Here is a 26,572-nt window from a genome sequence, read left to right as displayed (position 1 = left end):
ACCTTGGATATGGCAATGATAAATCGCCAGGAACTCATTCATTTTGGGTGATTGACAGGCCCTGCTCTTGCGGGAATGGTCAAGTGAGAGCAGGGGTGACGCTGCACAAGGAAATACTTGTGCAATGGTAAAGACAGATTGACAGGTTCCCAAGTTAGGAAACGTGTCATCCATCTTTTAGTACATTGTGTAAACTCTTGCATCTCATAAATGGGACTTCCTTCTACCATCTAATATGACTATTGCATCTATGTGGTATGCTTCTCCTGCCCCTGCCCATATGCATAACATTCCAAGAATCCAGGTATCTTCCTTACCATCTTCCCATAAGCCTCTCTTTCCTCTTCTTTCTGTCTGTCCTTACTCAGTTTGTGCCTCTTATGCCCTTCCTTGTGCCTGTTTTGATACCTCTTCTGTACCCTCCCATGGTTACCACTTTGCTACTTTGTTTCTATTTTTTTATTTATTTAATACTACAAACATATAGATTTTATATTAAAATAAAATATTGACACTGAAAGTGAAATGTGTGTACTAGCTTTCACCTCTCAAGGCTTTCTAAATACATGGAATGTCCAAATTGTGTTGACCAAATGGAAGGGACCTTCTTTAAAACAGCTAAATCTATATTTGCTTTCAACTCATGTTAAAGAGAACATTTTATAATCATCTATTTTTGTGACCCATAAAAACACCTCCTATACCTCAAATTGGGGCAATTAACCATAGGTATTCCAATCCAACAGAAAGGTAATTTTAAGCTGATTTTTTCAAAGTATTTTTAACTTAAACTCTACGGGGTAGATTTATCAAATGTCGGGTGGATGTGATCCGCTGTAGTGGATCATGTCCGCCAGACATTGATAAATTCGACAGCATACGATGTCAGCATTTATCATTGCACAAGCATTTCTTGTGAAATGCTTGTACAATGCCGCCCTCTGCACATTCATGGCCAATCGGCCACTATCAGGGGATGTCAATAATCCCAATCGTATCCGATCGTGATGATTGCAGTCCGCCCCACCTCTTACGACTGCTGTGTCAGGGTATGGCTGAGTGGCATTGGATATTACATAATTTAATATCTCATTTAGCTAATATCTACTGTGAATTGATTTAGCTGCATTGTGAACAAACACTGGAATGGGTGATATCAACCCCTCCATTTTGTTCTCAACTACAGACTTGTAGAACGAAAGAAATTGACAGGACTTCTAAAGAAAAACAAACATTGGTCCCAAACTATAAGAGATAATGTCACATCTAAAGAGCCTTTGATCACGGTCTCAGAAGAGAGGTAACTTCTAATGAAATATTGTTGGATAGCCTTCCCAGATTGAAATCTCTAAATTAATTTAGCCTAAGAAATTCATTACTTAGATCACAGGAACCCATGTAGAGAACAGTCGCTCAGTCTGAACTGATAATGAAATACACAAACATACTCAGGGCCTTTCTTCTTAGATCCACAAATATACATTTATACAATTTACTTGGACAGTCTGAGGTATACATTAATTTATCTAAGAACTATGTAGATAATTTGTTATCAAAAGTACATAGGTTAAGATACTTTGAAATCGTGATCTTAGGCCTTCAACTTCCCATATGTTAGCTGTAACATGAGTTCAGATTCTTTTTCTAAAACTCAGCATAGCACAATTTAACACATAGACGATAAGGGCCATTTCTCCAACATAGGTGTGTCCGGTCCACGGCGTCATCCTTACTTGTGGGATATTCTCTTCCCCAACAGGAAATGGCAAAGAGCCCAGCAAAGCTGGTCACATGATCCCTCCTAGGCTCCGCCTACCCCAGTCATTCTCTTTGCCGTTGTACAGGCAACATCTCCACGGAGATGGCTTAGAGTTTTTTAGTGTTTAACTGTAGTTTTTATTATTCAATCAAGAGTTTGTTATTTTAAAATAGTGCTGGTATGTACTATTTACTCTGAAACAGAAAAGAGATGAAGATTTCTGTTTGTAAGAGGAAAATGATTTTAGCAACCGTTACTAAAATCCATGGCTGTTCCACACAGGACTGTTGAGAGGAATTAACTTCAGTTGGGAGAACAGTGAGCAGTCTTTTGCTGCTTGAGGTATGACACATTCTAACAAGACGATGTAATGCTGGAAGCTGTCATTTTCCCTATGGGATCCGGTAAGCCATGTTTATTCAGATAGTAAATAAGGGCTTCACAAGGGCTTATTAAGACTGTAGACTTTTTCTGGGCTAAATCGATTCATATATTACACATATTTAGCCTTGAGGAATCATTTAATCTGGGTATTTTGGTAAAATTATATCGGCAGGCACTGTTTTAGACACCTTATTCTTTAGGGGCTTTCCCTAATCATAGGCAGAGCCTCATTTTCGCGCCGGTATTGCGCACTTGTTTTTGAGAGGCATGACATGCAGTCGCATGTGTGAGGAGCTCTGATACATAGAAAAGACTTTCTGAAGGCGTCATTTGGTATCGTATTCCCCTTTGGGCTTGGTTGGGTCTCAGCAAAGCAGATACCAGGGACTGTAAAGGGGTTAAAGTTAAAAACGGCTCCGGTTCCGTTATTTTAAGGGTTAAAGCTTCCAAATTTGGTGTGCAATACTTTTAAGGCTTTAAGACACTGTGGTGAAATTTTGGTGAATTTTGAACAATTCCTTCATACTTTTTCGCAATTGCAGTAATAAAGTGTGTTCAGTTTAAAATTTAAAGTGACAGTAACGGTTTTATTTTAAAACGTTTTTTGTACTTTGTTATCAAGTTTATGCCTGTTTAACATGTCTGAACTACCAGATAGACTGTGTTCTGAATGTGGGGAAGCCAGGGTTCCTTCTCATTTAAATAAATGTGATTTATGTGACACTGAAAATGATGCCCAAGATGATTCCTCAAGTGAGGGGAGTAAGCATGGTACTGCATCATTCCCTCCTTCGTCTACACGAGTCTTGCCCACTCAGGAGGCCCCTAGTACATCTAGCGCGCCAATACTCCTTACTATGCAACAATTAACGGCTGTAATGGATAATTCTATCAAGAACATTTTAGCCAAAATACCCACTTATCAGCGTAAGCGCGACTGCTCTGTTTTAGATACTGAAGAGCATGAGGACGCTGATGATAATGGTTCTGAAATGCCCCTACACCAGTCTGAGGGGGCCAGGGAGGTTTTGTCTGAGGGAGAAATTTCAGATTCAGGGAAAATTTCTCAACAAGCTGAACCCGATGTGATTACATTTAAATTTAAGTTGGAACATCTCCGCGCTCTGCTTAAGGAGGTATTATCCACTCTGGATGATTGTGAGAATTTGATCATCCCAGAGAAACTATGTAAAATGGACAAGTTCCTAGAGGTCCCGGGACTCCCAGAAGCTTTTCCTATACCCAAGCGGGTGGCGGACATTGTAAATAAAGAATGGGAAAGGCCCGGTATACCTTTCGTCCCTCCCCCCATATTTAAAAAATTGTTTCCTATGGTCGACCCCAGAAAGGACTTATGGCAGACAGTCCCCAAGGTCGAGGGAGCGGTTTCTACTTTAAACAAACGCACCACTATACCCATAGAAGATAGTTGTGCTTTCAAAGATCCTATGGATAAAAAATTAGAAGGTTTGCTTAAAAAGATGTTTGTTCAGCAGGGTTACCTTCTACAACCAATTTCATGCATTGTCCCTGTCACTACAGCCGCGTGTTTCTGGTTCGATGAGCTAGTAAAGGCGATCGATAGTGATTCTCCTCCTTATGAGGAGATTATGGACAGAATCCGTGCTCTCAAATTGGCTAATTCTTTCACCCTAGACGCCACTTTGCAATTGGCTAGGTTAGCGGCAAAGAATTCTGGGTTTGCTATTGTGGCGCGCAGAGCGCTTTGGTTGAAATCTTGGTCAGCTGATGCGTCTTCCAAGAACAAACTCCTTAACATTCCTTTCAAGGGGAAAACGCTGTTTGGCCCTGACTTGAAAGAGATTATCTCTGATATCACTGGGGGTAAGGGCCACGCCCTCCCTCAAGATAGGTCTTTCAAGGCCAAAAATAAACCTAATTTTCGTCCCTTTCGTAGAAACGGACCAGCCCCAAGTGCTACGTCCTCTAAGCAAGAGGGTAATACTTCTCAAGCCAAGCCAGCCTGGAGACCAATGCAAGGCTGGAACAAGGGAAAGCAGGCCAAGAAACCTGCCACTGCTACCAAGACAGCATGAAATGTTGGCCCCCGATCCGGGACCGGATCTGGTGGGGGGCAGACTCTCTCTCTTCGCTCAGGCTTGGGCGAGAGATGTTCTGGATCCTTGGGCACTAGAAATAGTCTCCCAAGGTTATCTTCTGGAATTCAAGGGGCTTCCCCCAAGGGGGAGGTTCCACAGGTCTCAATTGTCTTCAGACCACATAAAAAGACAGGCATTCTTACATTGTGTAGAAGACCTGTTAAAAATGGGAGTGATTCATCCTGTTCCATTAGGAGAACAAGGGATGGGGTTCTACTCCAATCTGTTCATAGTTCCCAAAAAAGAGGGAACGTTCAGACCAATCTTAGATCTCAAGATCTTAAACAAGTTTCTCAAGGTTCCATCGTTCAAAATGGAAACCATTCGAACAATTCTTCCTTCCATCCAGGAAGGTCAATTCATGACCACGGTGGATTTAAAGGATGCGTATCTACATATTCCTATCCACAAGGAACATCATCGGTTCCTAAGGTTCGCATTCCTGGACAAGCATTACCAGTTCGTGGCGCTTCCTTTCGGATTAGCCACTGCTCCAAGGATTTTCACAAAGGTACTAGGGTCCCTTCTAGCGGTACTAAGACCAAGGGGCATTGCAGTAGTACCTTACTTGGACGACATTCTGATTCAAGCGTCGTCCCTTCCTCAAGCAAAGGCTCACACGGACATAGTCCTGGCCTTTCTCAGATCTCACGGATGGAAAGTGAATGTGGAAAAGAGTTCTCTATCTCCGTCGACAAGGGTTCCCTTTTTGGGAACAATAATAGACTCCTTAGAAATGAGGATTTTTCTGACAGAGGCCAGAAAAACAAAACTTCTAAACTCTTGTCGGACACTTCATTCCGTTCCTCTTCCTTCCATAGCGCAGTGCATGGAAGTAATAGGTTTGATGGTAGCGGCAATGGACATAGTTCCTTTTGCGCGCATTCATCTAAGACCATTACAACTGTGCATGCTCAGTCATTGGAATGGGGACTATACAGACTTGTCTCCGAAGATACAAGTAAATCAGAGGACCAGAGACTCACTCTGTTGGTGGCTGTCCCTGGACAACCTGTCACAAGGGATGACCTTCCGCAGACCAGAGTGGGTCATTGTCACGACCGACGCCAGTCTGATGGGCTGGGGCGCGGTCTGGGGATCCCTGAAAGCTCAGGGTCTTTGGTCTCGGGAAGAATCTCTTCTACCGATAAATATTCTGGAACTGAGAGCGATATTCAATGCTCTCAATGCTTGGCCTCAGCTAGCGAAGGCCAAGTTCATACGGTTTCAATCAGACAACATGACGACTGTTGCGTACATCAACCATCAGGGGGGAACAAGGAGTTCCCTGGCGATGGAAGAAGTGACCAAAATCATTCAATGGGCGGAGACTCACTCCTGCCACCTGTCTGCAATCCACATCCCAGGAGTGGAAAATTGGGAAGCGGATTTTCTGAGTCGTCAGACATTGCATCCGGGGGAGTGGGAACTCCATCCGGAAATCTTTGCCCAAATCACTCAACTGTGGGGCATTCCAGACATGGATCTGATGGCCTCTCGTCAGAACTTCAAGGTTCCTTGCTACGGGTCCAGATCCAGGGATCCCAAGGCGACTCTAGTAGATGCACTAGTAGCACCTTGGACCTTCAAACTAGCTTATGTATTCCCGCCGTTTCCTCTCATCCCCAGGCTGGTAGCCAGGATCCATCAGGAGAGGGCGTCGGTGATCTTGATAGCTCCTGCGTGGCCACGCAGGACTTGGTATGCAGATCTGGTGAATATGTCATCGGCTCCACCATGGAAGCTACCTTTGAGACGAGACCTTCTTGTTCAAGGTCCGTTCGAACATCCGAATCTGGTCTCACTCCAGCTGACTGCTTGGAGATTGAACGCTTGATCTTATCAAAACGAGGGTTCTCAGATTCTGTTATTGATACTCTTGTTCAGGCCAGAAAGCCTGTAACTAGAAAAATTTACCACAAAATATGGAAAAAATATATCTGTTGGTGTGAATCTAAAGGATTCCCCTGGGACAAGGTAAAGATTCCTAAGATTCTATCCTTTCTTCAAGAAGGATTGGAGAAAGGATTATCTGCAAGTTCCTTGAAGGGACAGATTTCTGCCTTGTCTGTGTTACTCCACAAAAAGCTGGCAGCTGTGCCAGATGTTCAAGCCTTTGTTCAGGCTCTGGTTAGAATTAAGCCTGTTTACAAACCTTTGACTCCCCCTTGGAGTCTCAACTTAGTTCTTTCAGTTCTTCAGGGGGTTCCGTTTGAACCCTTACATTCCGTTGATATTAAGTTATTATCTTGGAAAGTTTTGTTTTTGGTTGCAATTTCTTCTGCCAGAAGAGTTTCAGAATTATCTGCTCTGCAGTGTTCTCCTCCTTATCTGGTGTTCCATGCAGATAAGGTGGTTTTACGTACTAAACCTGGTTTTCTTCCAAAAGTTGTTTCTAACAAAAACATTAACCAGGAGATAGTCGTGCCTTCTTTGTGTCCGAAACCAGTTTCGAAGAAGGAACGTTTGTTGCACAATTTGGATGTTGTTCGCGCTCTAAAATTCTATTTAGATGCTACAAAGGATTTTAGACAAACATCTTCCTTGTTTGTTGTTTATTCTGGTAAAAGGAGAGGTCAAAAAGCAACTTCTACCTCTCTCTCTTTTTGGATTAAAAGCATCATCAGATTGGCTTACGAGACTGCCGGACGGCAGCCTCCTGAAAGAATCACAGCTCATTCCACTAGGGCTGTGGCTTCCACATGGGCCTTCAAGAACGAGTCTTCTGTTGATCAGATATGTAGGGCAGCGACTTGGTCTTCACTGCACACTTTTACCAAATTTTACAAGTTTGATACTTTTGCTTCTTCTGAGGCTGTTTTTGGGAGAAAGGTTTTGCAAGCCGTGGTGCCTTCCATTTAGGTGACCTGATTTGCTCCCTCCCTTCATCCGTGTCCTAAAGCTTTGGTATTGGTTCCCACAAGTAAGGATGACGCCGTGGACCGGACACACCTATGTTGCAGAAAACAGAATTTATGTTTACCTGATAAATTACTTTCTCCAACGGTGTGTCCGGTCCACGTCCCGCCCTGGTTTTTTAATCAGGTCTGATAATTTATTTTCTTTAACTACAGTCACCACGGTATCATATGGTTTCTCCTATGCAAATATTCCTCCTTAACGTCGGTCGAATGACTGGGGTAGGCGGAGCCTAGGAGGGATCATGTGACCAGCTTTGCTGGGCTCTTTGCCATTTCCTGTTGGGGAAGAGAATATCCCACAAGTAAGGATGACGCCGTGGACCGGACACACCGTTGGAGAAAGTAATTTATCAGGTAAACATAAATTCTGTTTTTCCCAGAGTATGTTTGTGTATTTCATTATCAGTTCAGACTGAGTGATTGTTTTCTACAGGGGTTCTTGTGATCTAAGTAATGAATTTCTTAGGCTAAATTAATTTAGAGATTTTACTCTGGGAAGGCTATCCAACAATATTTCATTAGAAGTTACCTCTCTTCTGAGAACGTGATCAAAGGCTCTTTAGATGTGACATTATCTCTTATAGTTTGGGACCAATGTTTGTTTTTCTTTAGAAGTCCTGTCTATTTCTTTTGTTCTACAAGTCTGTAGTTGAGAACAAAAGGGAGGGGTAGATATCACCCATTCCATTGTTTGTTCACAATGCAGCTAAATCAATTCATAGCAGATATTAGCTAAATGAGATATTAAATTATGTAATATCCAATGCCACTCAGTCATACCCTGACATAAAATCCCCCTTCCAATTTTAAATATATGTAGGACACATGCATTTGAATTGGTTTAAAGTCAGTGGTACTTGGTGAGTGTATTGACAATATGCATGATAGACAGTCTTTTGAGCCCTCATGCTTGCTAGCTAGGCATCTTTAAACTACAATATTTCTTTACTGCATTTGGGATATGACACTTCATTCTCCCTCTATGACTTGTAGTTGGGATCTAGGATGGCACACTCACAACTGGTTAATATGGACCCATTTATCCATAAAGGTATAATTTTTAGGTATCCTAATTTTATAGGCAACTGGAGATATTTTGTCAGCAATGACAAACCGACCATTACATGATGGAAGAAATTTCTTCTCCTTAACCTGATCTCTTCCAAAGTTATAAATATAAACTTTATCATTAATTTCATATTCCTTTTTGGATGTTTTGATATCATAATAGGTTTTAGTGGCAGTTGCAGTCTTCTCTAAGTTCATTTGAGTAAATGCAAAGGCATATTGCAGGTGCTTCCTTAGGTTCTCCACATATTGATGCGTATTGGCGGCATTTCTCAAGTGCTGGTCTGATGTACGGTACAGTAGATGTTGAGGTAGAACCATTCTTCTACCAGTCATCAACTCAAAAGGTGACATCTTAGTAGCACTACTTGGAGTTGCTCTTAATGCCATTAGGACTAGAGGTAATTTTACATCCCAGTCTTTACCTGTTTCACTTACAAACTTTTTGAGGATTTTCACAATGGACTGGTTGCAACACTCTACACCACCACTTGAGGCAGCTCTATATGCAATATGGAGCTTTCTTTTGACCCCTAGTATTTTCCACATTTTAGTCATCACTTCGCTAGTGAAGTGGGTTCCCCTATCAGATTTGATTCTTTGGGAAAAACCAAATCTGGAAAACACATGGTTGATGAGCAATGCTGCACATGTTTCAGCACTATTGTTAGGTGCACTGATGCACTCTACCCATTTACGGCTAGATTTAGAGTTTTGTTGGTAACGACCCGCATATCTAACACTGGCTTTTTTCTGGTCGCACCTTTAAAATAACTCTGGTATTGAGAGTCCACAGAATGGCTGCGTTAGGCTCCAAAAAAGGAGCGTAGAGCATATTTAACGCAACTTCAACTCTCGATACCAGAGTTGCTTACGGACGCGGCCAGCCTCAAAAACGTGCTCATGCACGATTCCCCCATAGAAAACAATGGGGCTGTTTGAGCTGAAAAAAAACCTAACACCTGCAAAAAAGCCGCGTTCAGCTCCTAACGCAGCCTCATTGTTTCCTATGGGGAAACACTTCCTACGTCTGCACCTAACACTCTAACATGTACTCCGAGTCTAAACACCCCTAACCTTACACTTATTAACCCCTATTCTGCCGCCCCCGATATCGCTGACCCCTGTATATTATTTTTAACCCCTAATCTGCCGCTCCGTAAACCACTGCTACTTACATTATCCCTATGTACCACTAATCTGCTGCCCCTAACACCGCCGACCCCTATATTATATTTATTAACCCCTAATCTGCCCCCCCACAACGTCGCTTCCACCTGCCTACACTTATTAACCCCTAATCCGCCTCACTAACCCGATAATAAATAGTATTAACCCCTAATCTGCCCTCCCTAACATCGCCGACACCTAACTTCAAACATTAACCCCTAATCTGCCGACTGGAGCTCACCGCTATTCTAATAAATGTATTAACCCCTAAAGCTAAGTCTAACCCTAACACTAACACCCCCCTAAATTAAATATAATTTTAAACGAAATTAATTAACTCTTCTTAAATAAATTATTCCTATTTAAAGCTAAATACTTACCTGTAAAATAAATCCTAATATAGTTACAATATAAATTATAATGATATTTTAGCTATTTTAGGATTAATATTTATTTTACAGGTAACTTTGTATTTATTTTAACCAGGTACAATAGCTATTAAATAGTTAAGAACTATTTAATAGCTAAAATAGTTAAATTAATTACAAATTTACCTGTAAAATAAATCCTAACCTAAGTTACAATTAAACCTAACGCTACACTATCAATAAATAAATTAAATAAAATACCTATAATTATCTACAATTAAACCTAACACTACACTATCAATAAATAAATTAAATACAATTCCTACATATAAATACAATGAAATAAACTAACTAAAGTACCAAAAATAAAAAAGAACTAAGTTACAAAAAATAAAAAAATATTTACAAACATTAGAAATATATTACAACAATTTTAAACTAATTACACCTACTCTAAGCCCCCTAATAAAATAACAAAGCCCCCCAAAATAAAAAAATGCCCTACCCTATTCTAAATTACTAAAGTTCAAAGCTATTTTACCTTACCAGCCCTGAACAGGGCCCTTTGCGGGGCATGCCCCAAGAAGTTCAGCTCTTTTGCCTGTAAAAAAAAAACATACAATACCCCCCCCCAACATTACAACCCACCACCCACATACCCCTAATCTAACCCAAACCCCCCTTAAATAAACCTAACACTAAGCCCCTGAAGATCTCCCTACCTTGAGTTGTCTTCACCCAGCCGAGCCAAATTCTTCATCCAAGCGGAGCAAGAAGAGGTCCTCCATCCGGTAGAAGTCTTCATCCAAGCGGGGCAGAAGAGGTCTTCCATCCGATTGAAGTCTTCAACCAAGCGGAATCTTCTATCGTCATCCATCCGGAGCGGAGCGGCAGCATCCTGAAGACCTCCGACGCGGAATATCCATCCTGGCCGACGACTGAACGACGAATGATGGTTCCTTTAAATGACGTCATCCAAGATGGCGTCCCTCAAATTCCGATTGGCTGATAGGATTCTATCAGCCAGTCGGAATTAAGGTAGGAATATTCTGATTGGCTGATGGAGTCAGCCAATCAGAATCAAGTTCAATCCGATTCGCTGATCCAATCAGCCAATCAGATTGAGCTCGCATTCTATTGGCTGATCGGAACAGCCAATAGAATGCGAGCTCAATCTGATTGGCTGATTCCATCAGCCAATCAGAATATTCCTACCTTAATTCCGATTGGCTGATAGAATCCTATCAGCCAATCGGAATTCGAGGGACGCCATCTTGGATGACGTCATTTAAAGGAACCGTCATTCGTCGTTCAGTAGTCGGCCAGGATGGATGTTCCGCGTCGGAGGTCTTCAGGATGCTGCCGCTCCGCTCCGGATGGATGACGATAGAAGATTCCACTTGGATGAAGACTTCAATCGGATGGAAGACCTCTTCTGCCCCGCTTGGATGAAGACTTCTACCGGATGGAGGACCTCTTCTTGCTCCGCTTGGATGAAGAATTTGGCTCAGCTGGGTGAAGACGACTCAAGGTAGGGAGATCTTCAGGGGCTTAGTGTTAGGTTTATTTAAGGGGGGTTTGGGTTAGATTAGGGGTATGTGGGTGGTGGGTTGTAATGTTGGGGGGGGGTATTGTATGTTTTTTTTTACAGGCAAAAGAGCTGAACTTCTTGGGGCATGCCCCGCAAAGGGCCCTGTTCAGGGCTGGTAAGGTAAAAGAGCTTTGAACTTTAGTAATTTAGAATAGGGTAGGGCATTTTTTTATTTTGGGGGGCTTTGTTATTTTATTAGGGGGCTTAGAGTAGGTGTAATTAGTTTAAAATTGTTGTAATATTTTTCTAATGTTTGAAAATATTTTTTTTATTTTTTGTAACTTAGTTCTTTTTATTTTTGGTACTTTAGTTAGTTTATTTCATTGTATTTATTTGTAGGAATTGTATTTAATTTATTTATTGATAGTGTAGTGTTAGGTTTAATTGTAGATAATTATAGGTATTTTATTTAAATTATTTATTGATAGTGTAGTGTTAGGTTTAATTGTAACTTAGGTTAGGATTTATTTTACAGGTAAATTTGTAATTATTTTAACTATTTTAGCTATTAAATAGTTCTTAACTATTTAATAGCTATTGTACCTGGTTAAAATAAATACAAAGTTACCTGTAAAATAAATATTAATCCTAAAATAGCTATAATATCATTATAATTTATATTGTAGCTATATTAGGATTTATTTTACAGGTTAGTTAGATTAAAATTATATTTAATTTAAGGGGGTGTTAGTGTTAGGGTTAGATTTAGCTTTAGGGGTTAATACATTTATTAGAATAGCGGTGAGCTCCAGTCGGCAGATTAGGGGTTAATAATTTAAGTTAGGTGTCGGCAATGTTAGGGAGGGCAGATTAGGGGTTAATACTATTTATTATAGGGTTAGTGAGGCGGATTAGGGGTTAATAACTTTATTACAGTAGCGGTGCGGTCCGCTCGGCAGATTAGGGGTTAATAAGTGTAGGCAGGTGGAGGTGACTTTGAGGGGGGCAGATTAGAGGTTAATAAATATAATATAGGGGTCGGCGGTGTTAGGGGCAGCAGATTAGGGGTACATAGCTATAATGTAGGTGGCGGCTCTTTGCGGTCGGCAGATTAGGGGTTAATTATTGTAGGTAGCTGGCTGCGACGTTGTGGGGGGCAGGTTAGGGGTTAATAAATATAATATAGGGGTCGGCGGTGTTAGGGGCAGCAGATTAGGGGTACATAAGTATAACGTAGGTGGCGGTCGGCAGATTAGGGGTTAAAAAAATTTAATCGAGTGTCGGCGATGTGGGGGGACCTCGGTTTAGGGGTACATAGGTAGTTTATGGGTGTTAGTGTACTTTAGAGTACAGTAGTTAAGAGCTTTATGAACCGGCGTTAGCCCAGAAAGCTCTTAACTCCTGACTTTTTTCTGCGGCTGGAGTTTTGTCGTTAGATTTCTAACGCTCACTTCAAACACAACTCTAAATACCGGAGTTAGAAAGATCCCATTGAAAAGATAGGATACGCAATTGACGTAAGGGGATCTGCGGTATGGAAAAGTCGCGGCTGAAAAGTGAGTGTTAGACCCTTTTTTGAATGACTCCAAATACCGGCGGTAGCCTAAAACCAGCGTTAGGAGCCTCTAACGCTGGTTTTCACGGCTACCGCCAAACTCCAAATCTAGGCCTTAGTGAATAGGCATGTTACTGTCAACATATATTTGTTACCTCTTGATGACCTAGTTACTGGACCAATTAAATCAATTTGTATATTAGACCATGGTATTACCATCCCACTTTTCTGCAATGGCGCTTTATGCGTTGGCGCAGTGGGTTGGAATTGTGGACAGATTAAACAACCTTGACAGTAGTTTTTAAACATCCTTCAACATGTGCCACCAAAAGGCGTTGTCACGTAATATTTCATACCTTAATTTGGCGCCACGATGGCCAGATGTGGGAGCATCATGGGCATGTTGAAGCATGAGACCTCTGAACTGGGTAGGTATCATCTATTGCTGGATGCCAGTTTTGGAGGTTCTAATTAGCAAACCATCCTGTAACTTGAATTAGGATTTGGATTTTATTAAGATTCTAAGATCTTCCTTGCCATTACCGTCCTCTTTTGAGATGGGGTTGCTTTCAGGATTTTCTATGTGTTTGTATAAGATGCATACAATGGGGTCTTCCTTTTGACTAGTGATCAGGTCCTCATTAGGAGAATCCTGTCTCCATTGTACCAGGTTAGGCTCACTTTGTTGTTTAGCCTGGTTCTGGTAATGGATTCTGCCTGAATTGCACCAATTAAGTTGTTGATATTAAGGAGTTCTCCAGTTATGGCTCCTTGTTTGGCTAATGAATCCGCAAGATCATTGCCTTCCTTATCAGGACCTATAATCCCGTAATGACCCTTGGTCTTCTTCCAGTGTATGGTTAACCCATTGGAAACCACCCGATTTTCAATCTCGCAGAACAACTTGCCATGTTTGACTTGTTTTGTTGTTAGTTTTCTGCATGCGATTTCTTTTCCAAGTTGGCAGGTGTCACGCACGTAATTTGAGTCAGTAATGATCACAAATTCATGAATACCATGTTCAATAGCCATCTCAATGGTTTTTAGAACAGCAGTTAGTTCTGCAATTTTACTGGATATTGCTCCAATGTTGAAACCTACAGAAATATTTGGGAATCCACTTGCCCAAGTTATACCAATGCCCATGACTAATCTGCGCTCATTATCAATAGTGGCATGGTAAGAACAACCATCAACATATACCGAGGTAATGTTTGACAATGGTCCTCGTATATTTTATACGGGGTAAGCAATTGTTCCTCCAGGAAATCATCTTCTAATAACTCTTCCCTATGATCCTTAGCAGAACGGTCGTGGAGCTCAGCAAGCCCCTGTGCGACTGGATTTTTTTTTTTTAAATAAATATTTTTTTATTATTGAGGTTTTTAGGGAAAAAATACAGACAATTGTATTTAAATTATTATACAGGCATACAAGAGACTCAATTCAACACAGTAACCATGGTACCAGAAATCAGAATAGTATCTGCAAGGAGAATGGATCGCCCTGAATTAGACCTCAGTTTTCCATTTTATTAATTTAATATACCCCTATTGAACAGGAGGCCACTTTTGGGCCTATGTACTATCATGTGGCAATGGGAGGGGGGGGTAATAAAGCTTAGGGCCACTCTTAGGCCATGATGATAATGGTACAAACTAAATTCTATAATGAACTAGCAAATTATAGTAACATAGAAACATAGGCCTAGATTTGGAGTTTGGCGGTAGCCGTGAAAACCAGCGTTAGAGGCTCCTAACGCTGGTTTTAGGCTTCCTCCGGTATTTGGAGTCAGTCAAAAAAGGGTCTAACGCTCACTTTTCAGCCGCGACTTTTCCATACCGCAGATCCCCTTACGTCAATTGCGTATCCTATCTTTTCAATGGGATCTTTCTAACTCCGGTATTTAGAGTCGTGTCTGAAGTGAGCGTTAGAAATCTAACGACAAAACTCCAGCCGCAGAGAAAAGCCAGGAGTTAAGAGCTTTCTGGGCTAACGCCGGTTCATAAAGCTCTTAACTACTGTGCTCTAAAGTACACTAACACCCATAAACTACCTATGTACCCCTAAACCGAGGTCCCCCCACATCGCCGACACTCGATTACATTTTTTAACCCTTAATCTGCCGACCGCCACCTACGTTATCCTTATGTACCCCTAATCTGCTGCCCCTAACACCGCCGACCCCTATATTATATTTATTAACCCCTAACCTGCCCCCCACAACGTCGCCGCCAGCTACCTACACTTATTAAGCCCTAATCTGCCGTCCGCACGCCGCCGCCAGCTACATTATAGCTATGTACCCCTAATCTGCTGCCCTAACATCGCCGACCCCTATATTATATTTATTAACCCCTAACCTGCCCCCCACAACGTCGCCGCCACCTACCTACAATAATTAACCCCTAATCTGCAGACCGCAAAGAGCCGCCACCTACATTATAGCTATGTACCCCTAATCTGCTGCCCCTAACACCGCCGACCCCTATATTATATTTATTAACCCCTAATCTGCCCTCCCTAACATCGCCGACACCTAACTTCAATTATTAACCCCTAATCTGCCGACCGAATCTCGCCGCTATTCTAATAAATGTATTAACCCCTAAAGCTAAGTCTAACCCTAACACTAACACCCCCCTAAATTAAATATAATTTAAATCTAACGAAATTAATTAACTCTTATTAAATAAATTATTCCTATTTAAAGCTAAATACTTACCTGTAAAATAAATCCTAATATAGCTACAATATAAATTATAATTATATTATAGCTATTTTAGGATTAATATTTATTTTACAGGTAACTTTGTATTTATTTTAACCAGGTACAATAGCTATTAAATAGTTAAGAACTATTTAATAGCTAAAATAGTTAAAATAATTACAAAATTACCTGTAAAATAAATCCTAACCTAAGTTACAATTAAACCTAACACTACACTATCAATAAATTAATTAAATACAATACCTACAAATAACTACAATGAAATAAACTAACTAAAGTACAAAAAATAAAAAAGAACTAACTTACAAAAAAATAAAAATATTTACAAACATTAGAAAAATATTACAACAATTTTAAACTAATTACACCTACTCTAAGCCCCCTAATAAAATAACAAAGCCCCCCAAAATAAAAAAATGCCCTACCCTATTCTAAATTACTAAAGGTCAAAGCTCTTTTACCTTACCAGCCCTGAACAGGGCCCTTTGCGGGGCATGCCCCAAGAAGTTCAGCTCTTTTGCCTGTAAAAAAAAACATACAATACCCCCCCCCCAACATTACAACCCACCACCCACATACCCCTAATCTAACCCAAACCCCCCTTAAATAAACCTAACACTAAGCCCCTGAAGATCTCCCTACCTTGAGTCGTCTTCACCCAGCCGAGCCAAATTCTTCATCCAAGCGGAGCAAGAAGAGGTCCTCCATCCGGTAGAAGTCTTCATCCAAGCGGGGCAAAAGAGGTCTTCCATCCGATTGAAGTCTTCATCCAAGCGGGATCTTCTATTGTCATCCATCCGGAGCGGAGCGGCAGCATCCTGAAGACCTCCGACGCGAAACATCCATCCTGGCCGACGACTGAATGACGAATGACGGTTCCTTTAAATGACGTCATCCAAGATGGCGTCCCTCGAATTCCGATTGGCTGATAGGATTCTATCAGCCAATCGGAATTAAGGTAGGAATATTCTGATTGGCTGATGTAATCAGCCAATCAGAATCAAGTTCAATCCGATTGGCTGATCCAATCATTTTGTTCTGGGGTGCCTAATTCCTTGTATTGGGAAAAGGTCAGTATTTTATTGTTTATGAATGTGTCCGCTATTCGATAAAGGCTCTTGTTTTCCCATTTCTTTTGGATATGTGTGCTAATGAGTGAAGTGATTGGAGCTAATAGTGTCAGTCTTGATCTAACATTAATTATGGGGTATGTCTTGGTTAGTTTATCCCAAATAAAGGTGGTATGTCTAATCGAGACATATTCCTCAATATGCCAAGGTTGATGTTGTTTTGTCGCCCAGAGAATAAAGTTTAATCTTCCTACCTCTAGGATGTCTTTCTCTAACTGTACCCACTGGGGTGTTTGATCTATCCTATACCAATGTGTGGTCTGTGCCATTCTGGCTGCATAGTAGTATGCAATTAGATTCGGTAATCCAATCCCTCCTTTTCTCCTATGCCTCATCAAATTTTGTTTGCTTATTCTTGCTCTCCTACCCTGTCAGATATACTTTAAAATTTCCTTTTGCAAGTTATGTAACTCAGCAGTTGGGATAGTTATCGGGAGGGTTCTGAATAAGTATAAAAGTTTAGGGAGTATTGTCATTTTGACTGATATGATCCTCCTGTAGAGTGATATATTATATTTGGCCCATTTAAGTAGAAGTTCTCTAATCTGTAAGAACATGGGGGTAAAGTTTTCTTTCTATAGTTTATTGAAATCATTTGTGAGATTAACACCTAGATATTTAAGGGATGATCTAACCCAATTGAACGCAAAGTTTATTTCTAATAACTTCTTTGTCGTATTTGGGAGGTGAGTACTAAGGGCTTCACATTTACTTTCATTAATTTTATAACCCGATAATACAGGGAGTGAAGAATTATTAGGCAAATGAGTATTTTGACCACATCATCCTCTTTATGCATGTTGTCTTACTCCAAGCTGTATAGGCTCGAAAGCCTACTACCAATTAAGCATATTAGGTGATGTGCATCTCTGTAATGAGAAGGTGTGTGGTCTAATGACATCAACACTCTATATCAGGTGTGCATAATTATTAGGCAACTTCCTTTCCTTTGGCAAAATGGGTCAAAAGAAGGACTTGACAGGCTCAGAAAAGTAAAAAATAGTGAGATATCTTGCAGAGGGATGCAGCACTCTTAAAATTGCAAAGCTTCTGAAGCGTGATCATCGAACAATCAAGCGTTTCATTCAAAATAGTCAACAGGGTCGCAAGAAGCGTGTGGAAAAACCAAGGCGCAAAATAACTGCCCATGAACTGAGAAAAGTCAAGCGTGCAGCTGCCAAGATGCCACTTGCCACCAGGTTGGCCATATTTCAGAGCTGCAACATCACTGGAGTGCCCAAAAGCACAAGGTGTGCAATACTCAGAGACATGGCCAAGGTAAGAAAGGCTGAAAGACGACCACTACTGAACAAGACACACAAGCTGAAACGTCAAGACTGGGCCAAGAAATATCTCAAGACTGATTTTTCTAAGGTTTTATGGACTGATGAAATGAGAGTGAGTCTTGATGGGCCAGATGGATGGGCCCGTGGCTGGATTGGTAAAGGGCAGAGAGCTCCAGTCCGACTCAGACGCCAGCAAGGTGGAGGTGGAGTACTGGTTTGGGCTGGTATCATCAAAGATGAGCTTGTGGGGCCTTTTCGGGTTGAGGGTGGAGTCAAGCTCAACTCCCAGTCCTACTGCCAGTTTCTGGAAGACACCTTCTTCAAGCAGTGGTACAGGAAGAAGTCTGCATCCTTCAAGAAAAACATGATTTTCATGCAGGACAATGCTCCATCACACGCGTCCAAGTACTCCACAGCGTGGCTGGCAAGAAAGGGTATAAAAGAAGAAAATCTAATGACATGGCCTCCTTGTTCACCTGATCTGAACCCCATTGAGAACCTGTGGTCCATCATCAAATGTGAGATTTACAAGGAGGGAAAACAGTACACCTCTCTGAACAGTGTCTGGGAGGCTGTGGTTGCTTCTGCACGCAATGTTGATGGTGAACAGATCAAAACACTGACAGAATCCATGGATGGCAGGCTTTTGAGTGTCCTTGCTAAGAAAGGTGGCTATATTGGTCACTGATTTCTTTTTGTTTTGTTTTTGAATGTCAGAAATGTATATTTGTGAATGTTGAGATGTTATATTGGTTTCACTGGTAAAAATAAATAATTGAAATGGGTATATATTTGTTTTTTGTTAAGTTGCCTAATAATTATGCACAGTAATAGTCACCTGCACACACAGATATCCCCCTAAAATAGCTATAACTAAAAACAAACTAAAAACTACTTCCAAAACTATTCAGCTTTGATATTAATGAGTTTTTTGGGTTCATTGAGAACATGGTTGTTGTTCAATAATAAAATTAATCCTCAAAAATACAACTTGCCTAATAATTCTGCACTCCCTGTAGACTAAATTTATTTATAATAGAATATATTACTGGCAAGGAAAGAAGCGGCTTCATTACTGCAAGGATGACATCATCCGCAAAAACGGATATTTTATTTTCTCTATCTCCTACCCTAAGCCCTGCAAAATCTGGGTTATCTCTTATTAGCACTACTAATGGCTCAATGCATATTGCGAAAAGCAAGGGAGACAGGGGGCACCCTTGTCTTGTGCCATTTCAAATTTGAATTTGTGTTGATTGATATCCTGAAAGCCTAATGAATGCATCAGGAGTTGAATATATTCTTTTTAGAGCATTAATGAAGGGTCCCCTGACTCCCATTTTATGAATGACTGCAAACATATAGTCCCAATTGACTCTGTCAAATGCCTTCTCTGCACCGCTGAGAAGGTCAATCACTTTTCGTGTGTTATCTGGAGCTTCTCTCTGTGAGAAGAAGCCAACTTGATCTGTATCTATCAATTTTCTAATGGGCAGGGCTAATCTATTTGCAAGAATTTTAGTGAACAATTTCAAATCCTGATTAATTAATGAGATTGGCCGGTAATTCTGACAATATTGTGTGTTCTTTCCAGGCTTCGGAATGACTGTCACCCTTGCAGTTAACAGATCTGGGGCGATATCTACGCCTTGTAAAATATTATTATATAAAGTCACCAGTAAGGGAGCCACCGATAGTTGCAAATCTTTATAGAAAGAGCCTGGAAACCCATCCGGGCCCAGTGCCTTATTTCTTTTTAATTCCTTAATGGCCAGTAAAACTTCTTGTATCGTGACAGGGGCATTTAGGGAATCTAATTCTTCTTCTGTTACTGTGTTTAATCTACTATTTCCTAGGAAGTTATCTAAATCTTTCCTTATGCTAATTCCTGATTTGGTAATGGGTAAATTGTAAAGTTTATTATAGAATTCAGCGAATGTATTTGCTATTTGGAGTGGGTCATTAGTGACTTGGCCGTTAGCTTTTTGAATTTGTGGAATAGTGGAGGCCCTAGTCATTTCCTTTAGTTTGTTCGCTAACATCCTATCTGGCTTGTTTCCATATATATAATATCTAGTGTCTACCACTTTGATCGATTGGACCGCCTCCCTGTCTAGAAGTTGATTTAGTTCCTCGTTTTTGCTGTTGAGTAGTTTCACTAGTTTATTTTGCTTCTGTTTTACTACCTGGTCCCTTATGGTATCAATTTCATTTCTAAGCTCATCTATTCTGGAGTTGTGTGCTTTCCTATGTCTACCTGACTCTTCTATCAGTAACCCTCTCAAAGAGGCTTTAAGTGCACTCCAAACAAAGTTTGGATTTGTCGTGGTCCCTTCATTTATAGTTACAAAGTCTTTAATATGCTTTTGTATCTTCTGCAGTAGTATGTCATTTTGAAGTAGACTAGGGTGTAGAGACCAGGACCTAGATCTGTGTGGATTAATCATCCCTTCAAACTCCACTATCACCATGTCATGATCTGACCATGCACAATTGCGTATGGTAGCAGATGTTATTAGTGGTAAGAGCAACTGGCTAACCAATATTAGGTCTATTCTAGAATATGTGCCATAAACCGTAGAATAAAAGGTATAATCTCTAACTCCTTTGTTAAATGCTCTCCAGCTGTCTATGAGGTTAAAATCTAAGAGTAGGTCTTTTAGGAGCTGCTGTGCCGGGGTTGATCGCCTTTTTTTGCCAGCTATTTGTGTGGTTCTGTCTAAATCATCATTTAATGTCAAGTTAAAGTCCCCCCCTATGATGATCTTACTTTTTTCCAGCTTGATAATAGTCTGCTTATTCTAGATATAAAGGGCCCTTGATTGTCGTTAGGTGCATAGACATTCATTAAAATTACCGGGGTATTATGGATTGAGCCTTTTACAACTAAAAATCTCCCTTCCTTGTCTTTGAGAATTCCTTCTTTCTTAAAATTTAGGGAGGCATGAAGGAGGATGGACACCCCACATCTTTTCTTGTTATTAAGTGCATGGAATTGCAATGGGTAGTTCTTATCCCAATATTTGGGTGTAGATTCTGAAGTAAAGTGTGTCTCCTGTATCATAATTATGTGGGCATTTTGGGATTTATATTCTTCAATCGCCTTTTTCCTTTTTATGTTGGTGTTTAACCCCCTCACATTATGAGATATTAGTTTAATGTGCATAGTTTCTATCTGGGTATATGCTTATGTGGCTCCAATTGTTTCTTCTTTGTGGATCTGTCTTATTCATCATTAACATTTGAACATTTGAGACTGTACATAACTTTAAACAATAACAAAATAAATACTTACAACTTGCTGCGTGCTTGCGCATCAGTAAAAATACAAGTACTATTAAATTAGGTCAACTCTGGAACTCCCTACAACATTTCTTTGATCTCATCTCATGAAGATAGATAATGAACAAATGATATCAACAATACTAAAACAAAAAGCTGAGATATGGAAGACAAAGAAAAAGCAATATTAGGTAATAAAGTGTGATAGGAAGTGAGAAATGCTAATATATAGCAACTAGGAAAGGGTATAAATGAACCCTGGACTCTCATGGTATAACGTTGGATTTAGTCCTCCTCATATCAGCAACATGAAAGTCTAGGTGATAATGAGTTTAAGTCTTCTTATAGTTATATTCTTGTGATCCTTAGGATAGTTCTCCTAACAGTCCACCTCTTCCTGCATTAGTAGGGGTCTCAACATCCAACAAGGAGAATGTCATGTTACTGTAGATGGTTCCTCTGGAGAGCTGTCATCATCCTCTTCTCTGGTCGAATTTGGCTTCATTTTTTTGGGTTTTCCCCTTTTGTTTACTACAGACCAGTCCTTCTCTATAGACTTTCTCAAAGGCTTTGGTGTGGCTTGGGACTCTCCTTCTTCAACTTGGATTTCCAGTTTAGATAGAATCATTAGACCCTCTTCCAACGTTGAGCAAGAGTGTGTGATGTTTTTATGGGTAAAAATCAGTTTGAATGGAAAGTTCCATCTATACCTTAGATTTTCTCTTAAGAGAGCTGTCACCACTGGTCTCATCTCCCTTCGTCTTCTCAGTGTTATTGGCGATAGATCAGTAAAGATCTGGATATTGTGCCCCTCATATGTAATAGTGCAAGCTTGTCTGGTTGCTTGTAGGATAATTTCTTTAATATGGAAGTAGTGTAATTTGACAATAATATCCCTTGTGTTGGATTGGGAGGGTTAGGTCAAAGCTCTATGCACTCAGTCCATCAGCAGCATGTTGGGTTCCGTATCTGGGATTAATTGGTGAAAAATTTCAGTTATATCAGCTTGTAAGTTTTTATAGTCCTCCGGGAGGTTTCTGATTTGAAGGTTAGAGCGTCTGGATCTGTTCTCCAGATCTTCTACTTGATCTTCAAGCTTTTTAATGTAAATGGAGTGGTCTAAAAGTGTATGCTGAATTTGGGGAATTTCTTCTGAAATATCTTCTAGCTTGTTTTCAATTTCTGTTGTCCTACCTCCAATATCCCTAATGTCCTGCTTGAGTTCATATAGGGCAGTTTTTAGCTCTTCGTGAAAAAAAGATTTTATTTGATTCAGAAGTTCATTATTTGGAATATCTCCCTGGTGTCCGTTTTCCTCCTCTGAGGTTTCTATCAGGGTTTGTTGTTTTGGCGAACAAGTAGTTTTATCCAATGTTTTTAACTTTGTTTGTGATTTTGAGAGACATTCTTTCATGGATTGGTTTCTGCTTTTCATTTTGTTTTATGCTTATTCCCTCCTTACAGAGTATTTATAACAGTTTTCTGTCTTTCTCTTATGAGGTGCTCTCAGCCAGTCAGTTATATAAGAATAAAGAAGGGTCACAATTCCAATATCTCAGCTCTATTACAGCATTTCTGAGGATTTTATCTCATTACCACAGTTCTCAGTCGTTCCAGGCCGACCTTTATTGCTGCCGCATTTAAAACATTTCCAGATTTGCAAAAATAATGAACATCATCTTGATTTTTTTAGATAGGGAATTCAGGTTCTAATGTCATATGACCTTTGAGAGCTGCTTATTTAGTCTACTAATCGTGTCCTGATAGCGCCCCTGTAGTTGCACAGTCAAGTTAGGCAGACTTTTAGATGTTATAAATGTCAACTCTTATTGAAAAGAACCTAAAACTTATGAATCCCCTATTTGATGAATACTACATTTACATAGATATAAGTTATGTAGCCTGAATTATATTATTTAGACATACAAGCCTGTTGTAGTTCCCACGTGGGGCTCTGCGATCTCCAGGCCACACTCTTGCTGTTTTATGTTCACTGGACCTTATATAAATTAATAAATCTCGTGCAGATAGATTGCCATAAATCCCTTATGCTCCAAGTTTAGTGAGAAAGTATATTATGATTATAGAGGGAAGCTGTAGCATATTACCTTCTGCCTCTGCATCTTTCTTTTCAGGCTGTGGCCTTCCAAAAATGTGTCCCTTTTTATTTAGATGATAAGCTGTAATCAGCCCTCCTGGGCTCTTCCTATGTGTTCCCCAGCTGGCTAGTGCAAAGCTGCTCTATTGTGGCTTTGTTGTTGCTGTTGCCGAGTTCTGATGTAGGCTGAAGCCTCTGATTTTTTCCTGAGAATCTCTCCGGTTCTCCCAACCAGCCTGTCTCCGATTCCGCTTTTTCCTCCGAAAATCGGCCCAGAAAAGCTTCTAAAGGTCTTCCAAACACTTGCCTGATGTAGCTGTAGTATTTGCTAGCCCTAATATTCACTTTTGTTCACTTTGATAACTTTTATTTGCAGGCGCTTCTGCAAGACACGTCTGCTCTGCTGCTCTCCAAGCTCTGCCCCCAGATAAGGTAGTTTTGCGTACCAAACCTGGTTTTCTTCCTAAGGTTGTGTCTAATAAGAATATTAACCAGGAAATTGTTGTTCCTTCTCTGTGTCCTAATCCTTCTTCAAAGAAGGAACGTCTGTTACACAATCTTGATGTGGTTCGTGCTTTAAAGTTCTATTTACAAGCAACTAAGGATTTCAGACAAACAACTTCATTGTTTGTCATGTATTCTGGTAAGAGGAGAGGTCAGAAGGCGACTGCTACCTCTCTTTCCTTTTGGCTGAAAATCATCATCCGTCTGGCCTATGAGACTGCTGGCCAGCAGCCTCCTGAAACAATTACTGCTCATTCTACCAGAGCAGTGGCTTCCACATGGGCTTTGAACAGATTTGTAAGGCAGCGACTTGGTCTTCGCTGTATACTTTTTCCAAATTTTACAAATTCAATACTTTTGCTTCTTCTGAGGCTATTTTTGGGAGAAAGGTTTTACAAGCAGTGGTGCCTTCCGTTTAAGGTACCTGTCTTGTTCCCTCCCTTCATCCGTGTCCTAAAGCTTTGGTATTGGTATCCCACAAGTAAAGGATGAATCCGTGGACTGGATACACCTTACAAGAGAAAACAGAATTTATGCTTACCTCATAAATTACTTTCGCTTGTGGTGTATCCAGTCCCTGGCTATTAGTCAGGTAGATTTTTAGTCTAAACTACAGTCACCACTGCACCCTATGGTTTCTCCTTTTTCTTCCTAACCTTTGGTCGAATGACTGGGGGGTGGAGCTAGAGGGGGAGCTATATGGACAGCTCTGCTGTGTGCTCTCTTTGCCACTTCCTGTTAGGAAGGATAATATCCCACAAGTAAAGGATGAATCTGTGGACTGGATACACCACAAGAGAAAGTAATTTATCAGGTAAGCATAAATTCTGTTTTTCTTGCCCTGTATATAGCTGCGGAAATTTTGTAGAGCCCATACAGTAGATAAGAGGGCTTGTTCACAATCATTTAATTTTATTTCTACTGGGGATAAAGTTTTACTTGCATAAGCAATGACTTTACTTAAATTATCATGCTTTTGGTACAAAACAGCACTCATGCTAATATCTGTGTAACCTGTCTCTAAGTAGAAAAGTTTACCCCCTTCAGGGTATGCTAAGCAAGGTGCTTGAGTGAGTTTTCTCTTCAGCTCTCTGATGGCTGTCTCTTGAATATCACTCCAGTGCCATTTCACATCCGTCTTAGAAGAAGTAGCAGTGGTTTAGCTAATTCTACATATTTATCAATAAATTTGCAAGAATAATTAGTCATACCCAGGAATGATCTAAATTCCTGAAAGTTAGTTGGGTTTTTAGAATTTATTATAGCTTCCACCTTTTTCTTCTGATGAATTAACCCTTAGAAGTAACTTCATGTCCTAAGAAGTTTACACAAGAGCGGCACCATTGAGCTTTTTGTAGGGATAATTTGACACCTGCCCTTTTAAGTTGGCTGAGGACGTGTTTAAGTTCTTTGATGGCTTTTTCAAAGTCTGTGCTTTTGAATAAAACATCATCAACATAAGATATGGTCTCCCTTTCCAGTGCATCAGGCATAGCCTTATGCATGAATACAGCAAATTCATGTCCTGAATTTATGTATCCAAACGGGAGCCTTTGGAATGCATACTGAACCTTTTGGAATGAGAATGCAAGCTCATACTGGTCCTCCTCGTGTACCTTTATGGTCCAATATCCCTGTGCACAATCAATGACAGTGAATATTTTAGATTTCTGCACTGGTCAATATATGGCACAGCCCAGCCAGACATATACACTCGTTTGTTTAGCTGTCTTAAGTCAGCACACAGACGCCATTGTCCATTGGGCTTAAGAAAACCTAGAATAGGATAGTTATAAGAGCTGTGCACCTGTCTGATGATACCCCATTCTTCCAGGTTCCTTATGATTTCTGCAAGAGAATCATATGAGGCTAAAGGAAGTCTGTATTGTTTAACAAAGACAGGTGGGACATTGGGATCTGTTTGGATTCTTGCAATGTGCAAGTCTGTAGTCCCACAGTCATAAGAAACCCTAGCAAAAATATCCTTGTACTCCATCAGGAGTTCTCGCAGCTGTTGGCGTTCATCATCACTGGAACAGCCATTAGCTAAGGAGATTTGCTCTTCGACTATTTGCTAAAATCCTGGGAAGATTTCAGCCTGTCCTATCTCATAGGCTTCTTCAAACCTAGTGGTGAGATCCCCTTGATTATAGATTACATTGCCCCCATGACTCTTGGTATAGGGGTATTCTTGCTCTTTGATCGGCTGATCAAATACTAGAGAGGCTTCTTCAATTTTACAGATGCCTTCCTCTGAGCTGAAGGGATAAATAGACTGAATTGTAATTAGTCCCTCTGGTATAGATGCAAAGGATTGTTCTATTAATTATTCTTCAGTTAAGTATCCTTCAGGTATTAGCCCAATTACATTATTCTGGAATCCAAAAGTGTAATAACTTGATTCCAGTGCCTATCCTATTTTTAGTTCCCTTGGATAAGCTGATATGGGTCATGTTATGCACAATAACATGTATTGGAATATTTCCAATATTTACCATAGGAGTATGGGTCATTGTTATACCCAGACTTTGCATTTTATGGGAAATGCAAATTAGTGTTTCAGAAGATTTTAATTTCTAACCTCTTTTCACCTGTAAGGATAAGAGGAATTTATCAGCCCCAGCACGGATTACAACATCGTTAGAAACCTGCATATTCAAAGCAT

The 26,572-nt window shown here is 40.4% G+C and overlaps 1 protein-coding gene across 1 annotated transcript in view; it reads left to right on the top strand.

Annotated features, from left to right (window-relative positions):
• Positions 1–26,572, top strand: part of SLCO3A1 (solute carrier organic anion transporter family member 3A1) — an 858,554-nt gene that overhangs the window by 749,010 nt on the left and 82,972 nt on the right. The gene's annotated exons all lie outside the window — the stretch shown is intronic.

This window comes from Bombina bombina, chromosome 6, assembly GCF_027579735.1.
Source record: "Bombina bombina isolate aBomBom1 chromosome 6, aBomBom1.pri, whole genome shotgun sequence".
Taxonomy (NCBI): Eukaryota; Metazoa; Chordata; class Amphibia; order Anura; family Bombinatoridae; genus Bombina; species Bombina bombina.
Note: the sequence above shows the minus strand (reverse complement) of the source record. Positions and strands in the feature narration are given on the sequence as shown.